This window comes from Protopterus annectens, chromosome 3.part1 (assembly GCF_019279795.1).
Source record: "Protopterus annectens isolate FY-2018-M chromosome 3.part1, PAN1.0, whole genome shotgun sequence".
In the NCBI taxonomy this organism is placed as follows: domain Eukaryota; kingdom Metazoa; phylum Chordata; order Ceratodontiformes; family Protopteridae; genus Protopterus; species Protopterus annectens.
Genome location: NC_056732.1, coordinates 1,850,682,646 through 1,850,696,513, shown reverse-complemented (window position 1 = coordinate 1,850,696,513; position 13,868 = coordinate 1,850,682,646). Strand labels below are relative to the sequence as shown.

At 38.5% G+C, this 13,868-nt stretch overlaps 1 long non-coding RNA gene across 1 annotated transcript in view; it reads right to left on the bottom strand.

Moving 5' to 3' along the window:
* Positions 1-12,070, bottom strand: part of LOC122798928 — a 30,591-nt gene extending 18,521 nt beyond the window's left edge. Inside the window, exons 1-2 of the long non-coding RNA XR_006364351.1 lie at positions 11,753-12,070; positions 11,591-11,644 (exon numbers count right to left, since the gene is read on the bottom strand). This is a non-coding gene — a long non-coding RNA (uncharacterized LOC122798928). The remainder of the gene's footprint in view (positions 1-11,590; positions 11,645-11,752) is intronic.
* Positions 12,071-13,868: the final 1,798 nt, after the last annotated feature.

Sequence of the window (13,868 nt, the reverse complement as noted above, 5' to 3'; positions counted from 1 at the left end):
TCTCTGGATATCCATGATTGACAAATTTATGGAACATTTCACTTAGCTCATGCTCATATACACCATCATCCATGCATAATCTTGAAATTCTTAGACTCTGTCCACATACAACATTTTCAAAGTTGCGTCTTGGATGCATACTGTCATAGGAAAGAAAATTACTTCTATAACAATTTTTTCCTAAACACCCTTGTTTGTGTTCTCCTATGGATGTCCTTATATATCTTTACATCTAAAAAATCTATCAACTGATTAGAAAAATTGACAGTAAATGGTAAAAATTCTGTGCTAGTCCCAGATAACACACTAAGGACAACAAATCTTCCACTGTGCCACCCCATAAAATAAATATATCATCCACAAATCTATGCTATATTTTTAGCTTTTCCCTCCATTGACAAGTATTAAACAAAACATATGTGGCTTCCCATTGTGCCAACACCAAATTGGCATACGCGTTGGTGCATGTGGTGCCCTTGGCAACACCAGCTTTTTGCCAGTAATGTTTGTCATAAAACAAAAATAAATTTTTCTCCAATATTAGTTCCAGAAAAACACATATCTGTGAAATACTCTTATCATCCATTACTGCATGTGACAAAATAAATTATTTGATTGTTGTTACACCATATATGTTAGGAATCACTCTAAATAAGTTATTCACATCTAAAGTACTGAATAAATATTTCTTTTGTGTGGTCTCAATTCATAAAAAACATGTAGAGATCTTAAAGAAGATGAAGTGTTATTCATCACCACTGGAGCATGAGTTAACATTACTTTAAGTTTCTTTTTTACCCATATAGAAAGAAACTCTGTGACCCTGATACTAGGGTCTATATGGGGGTCTAGAAGCATCCTTATGGATCTTTGGTAGGCCTTTCAATACAAGTGTAACTGGTTGTTCTACTATCACAAATTTATAAATTTCTTCAGAAATAACATCTGACTTTAACAGGTCATTTAATGTTACTTGTACAAGTGCTGTTATATTATTCACCTGTTTACAATTTATGACCTGGTAAGTGATGTTGTCATCAAGCATTTTATACATTTCTTCTAAGTAATCACCCTTATTGAGTACTACAATCCCACCCCCCTTGTAAGCTGGTCTGATTGTAGTATTGTTCTTTAAATTATTAAGGGCTTTAGACTCGGCTACTGCCAAATTATAATAGCCATGTCTATTATTTTTAGATAACATGTCCGTGATTTCCATAGTGCAAACATTTAAAAAAGAATCCATCATAGGATGTGGAGGTGGTACAAATATGCTTGGGTTTTCCAAAGGTACAACAGTATTGTCATCTATATGTTCAGCAAACAATAACTTTAAAATAACTTTCCTCCCGTATGAATATAAATCAGAATAAACTTGATGGACTTAGCAGGTTGCGCTGGCACAAATGACATACCTTTGTTTAGGAGTATGAGTTCAGTGTCAGAAAGTACATAACTGAAACGATTACGAACAATATTATCATCAGATGAAAATAAATAAAAAGAAAAGAAAAAAAATGCATTTCACAATGTACAAAGCAGGACTGCTACAAAGTACCTCAGAAAGCTGTGCAGTACAATCTAACTAAAAACATTTAACATTCAAAAACAACAAAATACAACACAAAATAACATTTACAATGTAAAATTTTAATAAATGCATTATTGCTCACATATTCCACATGAAAATTCATACAAAATGTTGCCCAGAATGATACTAAAATTTGAAAGGAACCAAACTTAAATGTGGAAATGACCAACATAAAATATATATATATATATATATATATATATATATATATATATATATATATATATATATATATATATATATACATATATTTATATGTGTGTGTGTGTGTGTATATATATATATATATGTGTGTGTGTGTGTGTATATATACCAATGAAGACTAATGCTAATAAAAACTAAAAAAAAAAAAAAAACTGAACCACAACAGAAAAGATTTGCATGTCACACAGATTACCCCAAAAGTCAATACCTGGGATTTATAAAAAAGTTATTGCCTACGGCAGGTAAGGCATTTTGCATGATTGGTAGAAAATATAATTCAGAGAAAGCAGTAGTGTTTACACACACACACACACACACACACACACACACACACACACACACACACACACACACACACACACATATTCAAAAACCCATGCACACAAACATGCATAACAACACACACACACATGCATACACACACATTCAAACACTCATGCACAAACACATGCATGACAACATACACACACACACACACACACACACACACACACACACACACACACACACACACACATTCAAAAACCCATGCACAAACACATGCATGCCAACACACACACACACACACACACACACACACACACACACACACACACACACACACACCCATGCATGCACACTAGTCCACACTTTCACTTCCCTATCTAACCCCCCTTAGTATGACCACCCAGATGGAGAGACACACATAAATGTCTTCATTCCTATCCCTACATCTATATAATTCCATGCACAAATGCACACTAAAACACACTCCCCAGCCCTACACCTTTGCTGATCTTCAGTAAACTTACCTGCACATTAATTGCTTACATTAAAATCCAGAGGTGACTACCATCATTTGGTGGTATAAACTATTTTCTCCACCCATGGTAATTTACACAGCCAAGTGATTCTCTGAGTCACTCAGCATTGTAAATTAGAAACTACAAACATTTTTGGGCAGCAGGGGAGCACATGTCTAATTAGCATTAGCCACTCCCCAGACTGCCTCATTGCCATGTAGCTCAGCCAATACTTACATACACACACATATGGGTGTCATTCCCTCAATCAAATCAGCTGCTGTTCACTGACTGAATGAATGAAATTACATTGATTGTTCTGTTCATTGAAATTATTATGGTTAAGGAATGTGTTTGTTTGGGAAGTTAATGGCGAATCCCTCATATATTCTGAAAGTTTTGTCATTAGGGGGTAGAAGTGTTTGTGAGAGTGAAGGCAGGTTACAGTACGGACAAATGTAGTCAAGTGCATGTGTATTGTGCATATGTTCAAGCTGTCTTCTTGTTTTGGCTGCTGCTGTTAGAGTTCACCCCAGTGATAAATCTGTTTCCATTTCTTCCTGTTCTCTGCATCTTGCTCTGTCACACCAACCACCTGCACATCGTCTCTCACCACATCCATAAACTTTATCTTAGGCCTTCCTCTTTTCCTCTTACCTGGCAGCTCCATCCTTAGCATCATTTTCCCAATATACCCATCATCCCTCCTCAGCACATATCCAAACCAATGCAATCTCGCCTCTCTGGCTTTGTCTCCAAACCATCCAACCTGGGCTGACCCTCTAATACACTGATTCCTAATCCTGTCCATCCTTGTCACACCCAGTGCAAATCTTAACATCTTTAACTCTGCCACGTCAAGCTCTGACTCCTGCCTTTTTGTCAATGCCACTATCTCCAGCCCGTATAACATAGCTGGTCTCACTACCCACTTGTAGACCTTCCCTTTCACTCTTACTGGTACCCGTCTGTTACAAATCACTCCTGACACCCTTCTCCACCCACTCCATCCTGCATGCGCTCTCTTCTTCACCTCTCTTCCACACTCACCATTACTGTGAACTGTTGATCCCAAGTATTTAAACTCATCCACCTTTACCACCTCTACTCCCTGCATCCTCACCATTCCTCTATCCTCCCTCTCATTCACACACATATATTCTGTCTTAGCCCTGCTGACCTTCATTCCTTTCCTCTCTAGAGCATATCTCCACCTCTGCAGCGTCTTCTGAACCTGTTCTCTGTTCTCACTACAGATCATAATGTCATCTGCAAACATCATAGTCCACGAGGACTCCTGTCTGATCTCGTCTGTCAACCTGTCCATCACAATTGTAAATAAGAAAGGGCTCAGAGCTGATCCATTATGTAATCCCACCTCCACCTTGGACGCGCCCGTCAATCCTACCACAGACCTCACCACTGTCACACTGGCCATGTACATATCCTGTACCACTCTTACATACTTCTCTGACACTTCCAACTTCTGCATACAATACCACAACTCCTCTCTAGGCACCCTGACATATGTTTTCTCTAAATCCACAAAGACACACTGCAACTCCGTTTAACCTTCTTTATACTTCTCCATCAATATCATCAGAGAAAACATCTCATCTGTAGTGCTCTTTCCCAGCATGAAACCATACTGCTGCTCACTAATCATCACCTCCCTTCTTAACCTAGCTTCCACTACTCTTTCCCATAACTTCATGCTGTGACTGATCAGTTTTATCCCTCTGTAGTTCCTGCAGCTCTGCATATCACCCTTATTCTTAAACATTGGGTACCAATACAAAAGGGTTTTTCGAAAGTAAAGTGCATAATTAGCAGAAGGAGCAGGATTAGGTTTTACAAGTATTAGAAAGGTGGTGTGAGGCAGTCAAAGTGGCTTTCTATAACACTACTACCATTAAGACAAATTTAGTCTGATTTTGTGGTGGGATTTGTAGATCAGATCACCAAAGGAAACTGTTTGTTTACTTTTGTGGTGATTTTTGTTTTCAGTTTTCTGAATTTTGTTTATATGTTGATTTTTATACTGTTGGCTTTGATCACTTCACTGCCAGTACTTTTCCTTTCAGATGGCAGATGCAAACCATATCTCAGTGAAGGTCAATCTTTGGATTCAGGGCAGAGACTGGAGTGCAACACCAATGGTTTTAGGGTTATTATTCAATATTCCAGAGATATTACTGAATATACCAATATCATTAAAAAACATTGGAGTATTTTAGAAGAAACACCTGGGTTGACAGACAAAATTGGAAAATCCCCCTCTTTTACATTTAGGAATAACATCTCACTGAAACAGCATCTGTGCAATAAAAATAGATCACAGCATGCTGGTAAAAATGATCACTTTGGCACATTTTCTTGCCAGCATTGCATAGCCTGCCAACACATTCATGTTAGTACCAGTTATACCCATCCACCTTTAGGCTTTAACATTAAAAGCAAATGCTTTGCCAACTGCAGGACTTCTAATGTACTATACTTCTCTTTCTGTGTGTCCTGCCATTCATTTTATGTAGGAAAAACGAATAGAATGTTCAGAGATAGAGTGCTTGAACATATTAGGGACATCAAAAATAAGAAAGACAACAGTGCGTTAGCTAACCATGTAAGCTGTGACGATCCTACTCATATTTTTAATTTTTTGTGATACAAGTAATACATCCTGACATCAGAGGGGGCGACATTGAGAATCACACAAAAAGCACTGAGCAGGAATGGATACTGAAGCTTAATGCTGAAAACCCCCCAGGTTTGAACGGCATTGCCTCCCTTAAACCTTTTCTGAAAGCACGTCCATTCCCACATAAATTCTAGTAACATGTCCTTGGAAGCTTTAATTTTTAGTATGATATATACAGAAATGGTTAGCTTGTTGTTATGTGCAGTATTATTGTTATGTGAAATGCTTTCTTTACTTTTATAAGAGCTTAGTAAGGCTATACAATGCACATCACTCATGTGTTTTTAATTTAACTAATCATGATAATTTTTTAATTAACTATAACCAATGACCTTAGCAGCGCTGATCATCTGACATGTCTTTTATTTATTTAAATGTTTTATAGTATTTTACTAGCTGTCTGATGAAGCGACTTGGTTAGTTGCGAAAGTGCTTACTTTTTTGTTTAAATAAAATCTTTGGTGTGTGTGCTTTTGGTGCAGTTTTTATTCTATCTAGCCAAAAAGCTACCCTGGCTTTCTCCGCCCAAGAAAATTATTTTCCTGTGCCCCTGTCAAGCAGAGCCACAGAAGTGATCCCCGGGGTGAATTTCCTATTTCCCATCCAATTATCAAGATTCTTCTTGAAGAGTGCTAATGATGAGCTTTGTTTGATATAGATAGGTAGTTTGTTCTAGAGTATGGGAAGTCTCTGTACAATAATCTATCCCTCCAGCATGTTCTGTTTATTGAGGTGACAAGGTTTAGGTCCCTAGAGCATGGAGCTCGGAGGGATTGGGATTTCTTTAAGTGGAGCATGTCCAACAGCTCTGGGTTTGACATAGCTTTGTATTTTTCACAGAGATCGCCTCTGAGTAGGCGATATGCGATGGAGTAAAGCTGGAATTTTTTGGGACAGTCTCCGTAGTGCATCTGTTTGAGGCCAGTAATACTCTTTGTGAGGTATTTCTGCAGCCTTTCTAGTTGTTGTAGATGTCTTCTGAAATACATACCAAAAGGGGTGTTGTACTCTATAATAGGTCAATGAGTGATGAGCAGAGGGAAACAATGACCTCTTTTTTCTTGGATGAAAATTCTTTTGCGATGACATGCGCCACATAGAAGGATTTCCTGACTACTGTGGCGATGTGGTTATCAAAGGAGAGACTACTGTCCACCTGTGTCCCAAGGTCTCTTATCACACTTTTGGTGTTAAGTAGACTACCACCTATGTGGTAGCTCATGGGTACAGAGTTTTTATCAAAGGGGATGACAATGCACTTTTTGGCATTGAGCTTGAGGCCATGGCTTTGACACCAGGCATCTGTCTTAGTGAGGCTCTTTTGTAGGATGTCTACATCGTTAAGAGTTTCAATTATGGCTCCTAGTTTGCAGTCATGTGCGAACTTTGTTAGCCAAAGACATTCTGTGTTAGCCTGTACTTCAGAAAAGTAGATACCAAACAGGAGAGGACTCAGGACTGAACCCTGTGGTACTCCACATGTCACTGGTCTGAAGTTGGATTTGGAGTCTGCTACTTTCACAGTGTGGGTTCTGTCAGTGAGCCAGTTGGCAATCCATCTTGTGACATAGGGATTTATACCTAGTTTAGTGAGTTTATCTATAATTCCAGAGTGGGGGATGGTGTCAAAAGCCTTGACGAAATCTAGACAGGCTGTGTGAACCACCTTACCCTCGTCTACAGCTTTGGTGACTGCTTCAAAGAAGTCATTCAGGTTTAGGAGACATGATCTGTCTTTTACAAACCAGAACTGGGTGGGGTCCAGAGTTTGGAGATTACCAATGTCTTTTCTTATAATTTCCATGATGATACGTTCCATGGCCTTGCAAACCAGGCTTGTTAGGCTAATGGGGTGGTAGTTCCCTGGGTCTGTGGTGGGGTCCCCCTTTGTGGAGTGGGATAACTGCCGCTGTGCACCATTCAGTGGGCACAAAGCCTGAGGTGAGGCTATGATCGAACATGGTGCTTAGGTGGGGTGCCATTTCATTCTGTAGTTTCTGTAGAATGCATCCTGTGATGTTGTCATGTCCCATGGATGCTGTGTTCTTGGCTTTGGAGAGTGTGGTTTTTATCTGTGTAGCTGTGATTACAGGAACTTTGCATTCTTCTGGTATGAAGATGGGCCCTTTAGGGGGTGAGGGGGGGTAAAGTTAGCACTGAACCTATCTGCCAGGATGTTGGCAATATCAGTTGGTTCTGTATATTTAGTGCCATTGTGCTGTAACTCAGAGCAGATCTGAGTGTTGCCATTGAGATTTTTGACATAGCTCTAAAATGCTTTGTGGCTGTCTTTAGAATCAGTGGCAATTCATAACTAGCTTTGGAGGATTTTATGAGAGATCTCAGCTTCTTACTCAGCCTGACCAGGGAGTTCCTCCAGTCATGGAATGTTACTCTTTTTTGCAACAGTTTCTTTCTTCTGTTGTAGAGTTTGTTTATGGCAGGGAACCACCAGATTGGCTTCCTTTTCTGGAGGCTAGCATCTTGGTTCTGTTAGGGATAGCATGATCCATGCACTCGTGTAAGTGCTTATAAAGTGCATTTGTGTAGGATTCAGCAGTCATACCTCTATTGTCTGTCTGCATGGGTGTCGTGACGTTTGCCACTTCTGTCTTAAGAAGAGTGAAATTGGCTTTGGAGAAATCTTTTACGGTAGTTTCCCTAATGGGGAGGTGGGAGCGGGATGTGGATGTCTAGGCTGATCAGCTTGTGGTCAGATCTGACCAGCAAGGAATTGACCTCTGATGTGGAACACTGGTCACCCATGTTGGTAATGACCAGGTCTAAGATATTGCTGCCTCTGGTGGGGGTGTGGATAAGTTGATCCAAGGCGTTGGAATTTATGAATTCCAGAAAATGTTGAGCAAAAGAGCAAATATAGAAGCAAACCTTTTCTATCTCCATTAGCTAGGACTGCAATCGCCCGCTCACACCTACTCTCTACCCTTCTATATGCCTCCCCAATAGTCTTCAATTTGAGCAAAACTGAACTTAGTAGCTCTCTCACTGTTACAACCATATTGCAAGATTTGCCATATGTTCAACATATAGGACACATCACTGTCAAAACCTCAGTCTTCTCGGGTGGCTAGAACTGCCTAGCCTACTTCTGTTCAATCAGCTTATAGTAGCACACAAAATTCTGTACCACCCTGAAAACACTCCGGCACTAAAAAATATCATAAAGCCATACAGTAATTCAAGGCAACTACGATCATCCAATAAACTGTTGGTCCAAACGCACAAAGCCATTAACTCAGCCGATGACTCCTTGTTTGCCAACATCTTTGGTAAAACTTGAAATTCACCTCCATCTAACCTTACCCTCGAACCTTCTTTAAGTCTCTTCAAAACAGGCCTCAAACAGTATTTTAAAGAGCACTGCCTTTGTCCCTGTACTAACCCTGATTAATCACTACTTATTCAATGCCTTACTTAAATTAATATTGTATGCATCTCTTGCTCATAATAGCTTGCTGCAACCTGTTGTTTTTGTATACTATTACACACTGTGTATATTGTGAGTACCTACTAGAGGGCTTTGTGAAAATGTTTGACTCATATCTGTTATGTTCTATCTGTGTTATCTGGAGCTTTTCTCCTGGGCCTCTGCCGAAAATGGACATATAGCAAGTCAGACTATCCCAGTCAACAAATGTAAAATAAATAAAATACAATATTTATTTATGTATTTATTTCTTTATTTTACATTTGTTAACCAGGCCAGTCTAACTGGATATATGTCCATTTTCAGTAGAGGCCAGGGGAGAAAAGCTCCACCTTATGCTAAATATAACAGTAGAACACAAAAACGCAAACGCAACAGAAATTTCAAAATAATACATTACAATACATAATTGCACTTGAATAACATTGTAAAAACACCATCAGAGAGAACATGAATACAAGGTATAGTAATACAGTAGATCTAGAAGCAACTGCCAGGATGAGGGGTTGACAGTTGACATGAGGGGGAGTAAGAAAAAAAGTAAGTTAGGATAAAAATTAAATTAATAATGTAATTCAAAAAGAAATATACGCTCAATTAAAAGAAGATGATAGACATACAACAGTTGAGATAAGCCTGCTAGAAGTAGCGGCAATTTTAGGATTGTATATACTAAAGGGTAGTACTCCGACAATAAAAGACCGTGAAGAGGAAGATAAAATAAATATATACATATATATATATATATATATATATATATATATATATATATATATGAAGCAGCAGCTATATTGGGCCTGCTTACATCTGACATCAGATGACAGTGGGATAAGGAAGGTTCTCCTTTTCTCCTACTGTTGTACTGTCTTGGATTTGGCATATTTAAAGTAGTAGGTGTGTGAAGGATGCAGCCCACCCATGACGTGGAACAAGCCCCGCAGAAGATCAATTACATAATTTTTTTTTTTTTATAGGTTTTTACACAGTGCCATATATACTAACTGCAGTTCAGGGAAATGAGATTCAGTGAAATGAGTTTTCAGTAATTTGTGTTTTCAGTGATGTGGTCGAGGTGAAATGAAATTCAGTGAAATGAGATTCAACAAAACAAAATGACCCACATATCACACTTTATAAAACCACAACATATTTTAAGAGAGATAAAGAGCTCAGTAAGATAGCTGTACATTAAACAAAATAGCTAACAATACTGTCCATAGGAATAGGTACATTGATTCATAGGTTCATAGGTGTGTACTAGGCTAATGGCCCAGCAGCCTTTACAAGCCTAGCCATAGGATTACCCTGAATCGTGCCACCAGACCTTAGTTCCCAGTGCCTCTGTCAAGTAGAGCCACTGGAGTTATCCCTGGGATGAATTTTCTATTAACCATCCACTCATCAAAATTTCTCTTGATGAGAGTCAGTGAGATGCTCTGCTTGACATGTATGGGAAGTCTGTTCCATAGCGTGGGCAGTCTCTGGATTATGAACCTGTCCCTCCAGCACACTCTGTTGATTTTGGTAATGAGGTTGAGGTCTCTGGAGCATGTGGTGGGGAGGATTTCTTTAGATGTAGCACTTCTAACAAAGCTGGGTCAGACATGGCTATGTAAGTCAATCAGAAATGCCTCTACGTAGGCGATATGAGACAGAGAATAGTTAGACTTTCTTGGTGTTTGTCCATATAGGACAAGTGTTTAAGGCCTAGGATCCTCTTTGTGAGGTACTTTTGTGGCCTCTCCAGTTGTTGCAGGTGTCTAGTGAGGTACATGACAAATGGGGCATTGTACTTGATGACTGATAGCTACACAATAGACAAAATAGCTAATAACACTGTCCATATGAATAGGTACATCGACAGCTACACATTAGACAAAATAGCTAACAACACTGCCCATATGAATAGGTACATCGATAGCTACACAATAGACAAAATAGCTAACAACACTGTCCATAGGAATAGGTACATTGATAGCTACACAATAAACAAAATAGCTAACAACACAGTCCATATGAATAGGTACATCGATAGCTACACAATAGACAAAATAGCTAACAACACTGCCCATACGAATAGGTTCATCGATAGCGATACAATAGAAAAAATAGCTAACAACACAGTCCATATGAATAGGTACATCGACAGCTACACAATAGACAAAATAGCTAACAACACTGCCCATATGAATAGGTACATCGATAGCTACACAATAGACAAAATAGCTAACAACACAGTCCTTAGGAATAGGTACATCGATAGATACACAATAGACAAAATAGCTAACAACACTGTCCATATGAATAGGTACATCGATAGCTACACAATAGACAAAATAGCTAACAACACTGTCCATATGAATTGGTACATTGATAGCTACACAATAGACAAAATAGCTAACAACACTGTCCATATAAGTAGCTAGCAACACTGCCCATATGAATAGGTACATTGATAGCTATACAATAGATAAGACAGCTAACAACACTGTCCATATGAATAGGTACATCAATAGCTACACAATAGACAAAATAGCTAACAACACTGTCCATAGGAATAGGTACATTGACAGCTATACAATAAATAAAACAGCTAACAGCACAGTCCTATGGAACAGGTACATTAAAAGACAATAACAAAAATGTGAAACTGATTTCCTTGCATAAAAATGTATTAAAAAACTACAGATTCATTTTAAATGTAACAGAACACGTTTTAATAACAGAACATATTCAGGAAGAAGGATGATGTTCAAACCCCTTGATGACTTTATTCCCTGAACCTGCTTCTTCTGTAACCTATGGCCTAATCTAGGAACATTTAAAAAACATAAAAACTCAGAAATATCCCATGACTAAATACTTACTAGGCTGGTTGTTATGATTGTACCACATCTGGGAATATCCGAAAAATGGCAGGCCTGAAAGGAAAGGAAATAATACGAGTTTCAGAGTTCCATTATGTGCTATGATTATAAAACATTTAGCAATAATATTAATAAAAATAATCAAAACAAAGTTTGTCATACCTGAAACCAGAAAAATGATGAAAGCCAAATGTCCTTTCATTACTTACAGTTCTACTTTACAAAATTGTAAAGACAAGCTATATTTATTTTCAGACTCTGCTTGACTTAAAACCAAATAACAATCGGAGTTGTAGCTGTTCTGCACCGGGAATAATGTACCACAGAAACGTGACTTCACCTTCTCCAATGCCTGCTAGTCTGAAACAGGAAAATACAGTAACGGGTACTGCATTGTTTTACAGAGCCTCCTTCTGATTAAGCATAACCATCCCCTTTCTCATTCCTGTAAGGATAACATTGCTGAAAACTTGTTCAGAAATGTGTAGTGAAACAGGTACAAACAGTTTCTGTTTTAATAAATGGCAGGACAACTCACAAATTCAATGTTAATTAGTGGGTGTGTGCATCTTTGAATAGCCAGCAAAACATCTACTTACCCGTTGATTGATGAATTCAACTTTACATTCCTAGACACATTAAACTGTTTGGCTCCTGCCAGAAAGAAAAGAGCCAAAAATAAGCATTCTCCCTGGATTTCTTTAAATACCAGATCTCTCATGCAAAAACGAGGTAAGGCATGGATATGCAACTCGAAACAGAAAAGACAACATAATCTACAGCACTTTGGAGCACTGCGTACCCTAGTAAAAAAAGCATGTGAACCGAGATAAAAAACAATTTTACTCAAAGCCTCAGGATCAGCATAAAACCAATAAAAATAGCTGTTTGGCAAGCAATCAAAAGAATTATACATCCCAGAAATAATTCTTCCCATAAACTCTCCAGTAACACTACTTATAATATAGCATATCAATTTAACACTTATTTCATAAATAGCATAGTTTCCATCACCGCCCACTTCTCAACATCACCTTCTACTTTCTCTTATCTTCTTACTAGATGCCCCTCCACTTTTTCCATAATTACCCACTTTCTTTATTTACACTCACCCCCATATCATTTCCTTGTCCTTATCATGCCAATCTCAGACATCCACATGACTAACATGTGGTACCAATCATAAGCACTACAGCTGCAATCTGACACCATCTGCCCTCCCACTCAAACACCCCCCCCTTTTCTCTCTCTGCCTTATCATCCTTGCATTTTCTAGCATATACATCCTAATCCCCTGCCTTAAAACAGCATCCCCATCATAGTCTTACCCCCAACAGCATCCCCATCATAGTCTTACCCCGCATTGTTACTACTCCTCACTGGCTTTAATTCTGCCAAACTTAAATTGCATTACAACATTCGCTCCACACTACTCAACCTTTACCAGAAATGGAGCAATTTCAAGCACGGACAGTAAATTCCATTTCATACATAATACCACCTTTCCATATTATTTTCCTGTACCTATGCCTGTCACTCAGAATCACGCAACTTCCCCAAACCATCCTCATCTAATAGATGCACAACATAAGCATCCTAACAACTTCACTAAAGTTCAAACCTTCCTCTGTAACAACAGTTTCTCACTGAAGGTACTTTTCTCACCCACAAATAACTTGATACACACATAAACATCCTATTTATTTATTTATTTTATTCATTTATTAACCAAATAAGTCCACTTCCATTTTAAGGATTTAACCCAGGAGCTATGTTCAGAGTCGGATCCACTTCAAAATATTGACTTTCAAAATACATAAACTCAATATACTGAGACCAAAATCTCTAAAGCTCAAAATACTGAAAATTCAAAATACTGAAACTCAAAATATCAAAAAAAAAAAAAACCACAGTACAGCAAAACAACTATAGCAGAACTACATACAATAACATATTACTCTTCTGCAAGTATAAGCAGAGGGGAAAGCCCCCCTGCACCCCTCATGTGGGAGGCTGTGCCCCCCACACCCCCTGCTACTTCAATATAGCAACCCCAAGATTGCACTTCACTACACTAAAGTGCAATCTTGGAGTTAATATATATAAGTAGCAGGGGGTGTGGGGGTCGCAGACCCCTACAGGGGGGGCTGCAGGGGGGGCTTGCCCCCCTGTTTATACTTGGAGAATAGTAGTGTGGTTTGTGTTATATTTGTTTCTGTATGTACTTGTGCTGGAATATAATAAGTGTTGGTATCTTGTGTGTTTTCAGTATTTTGAG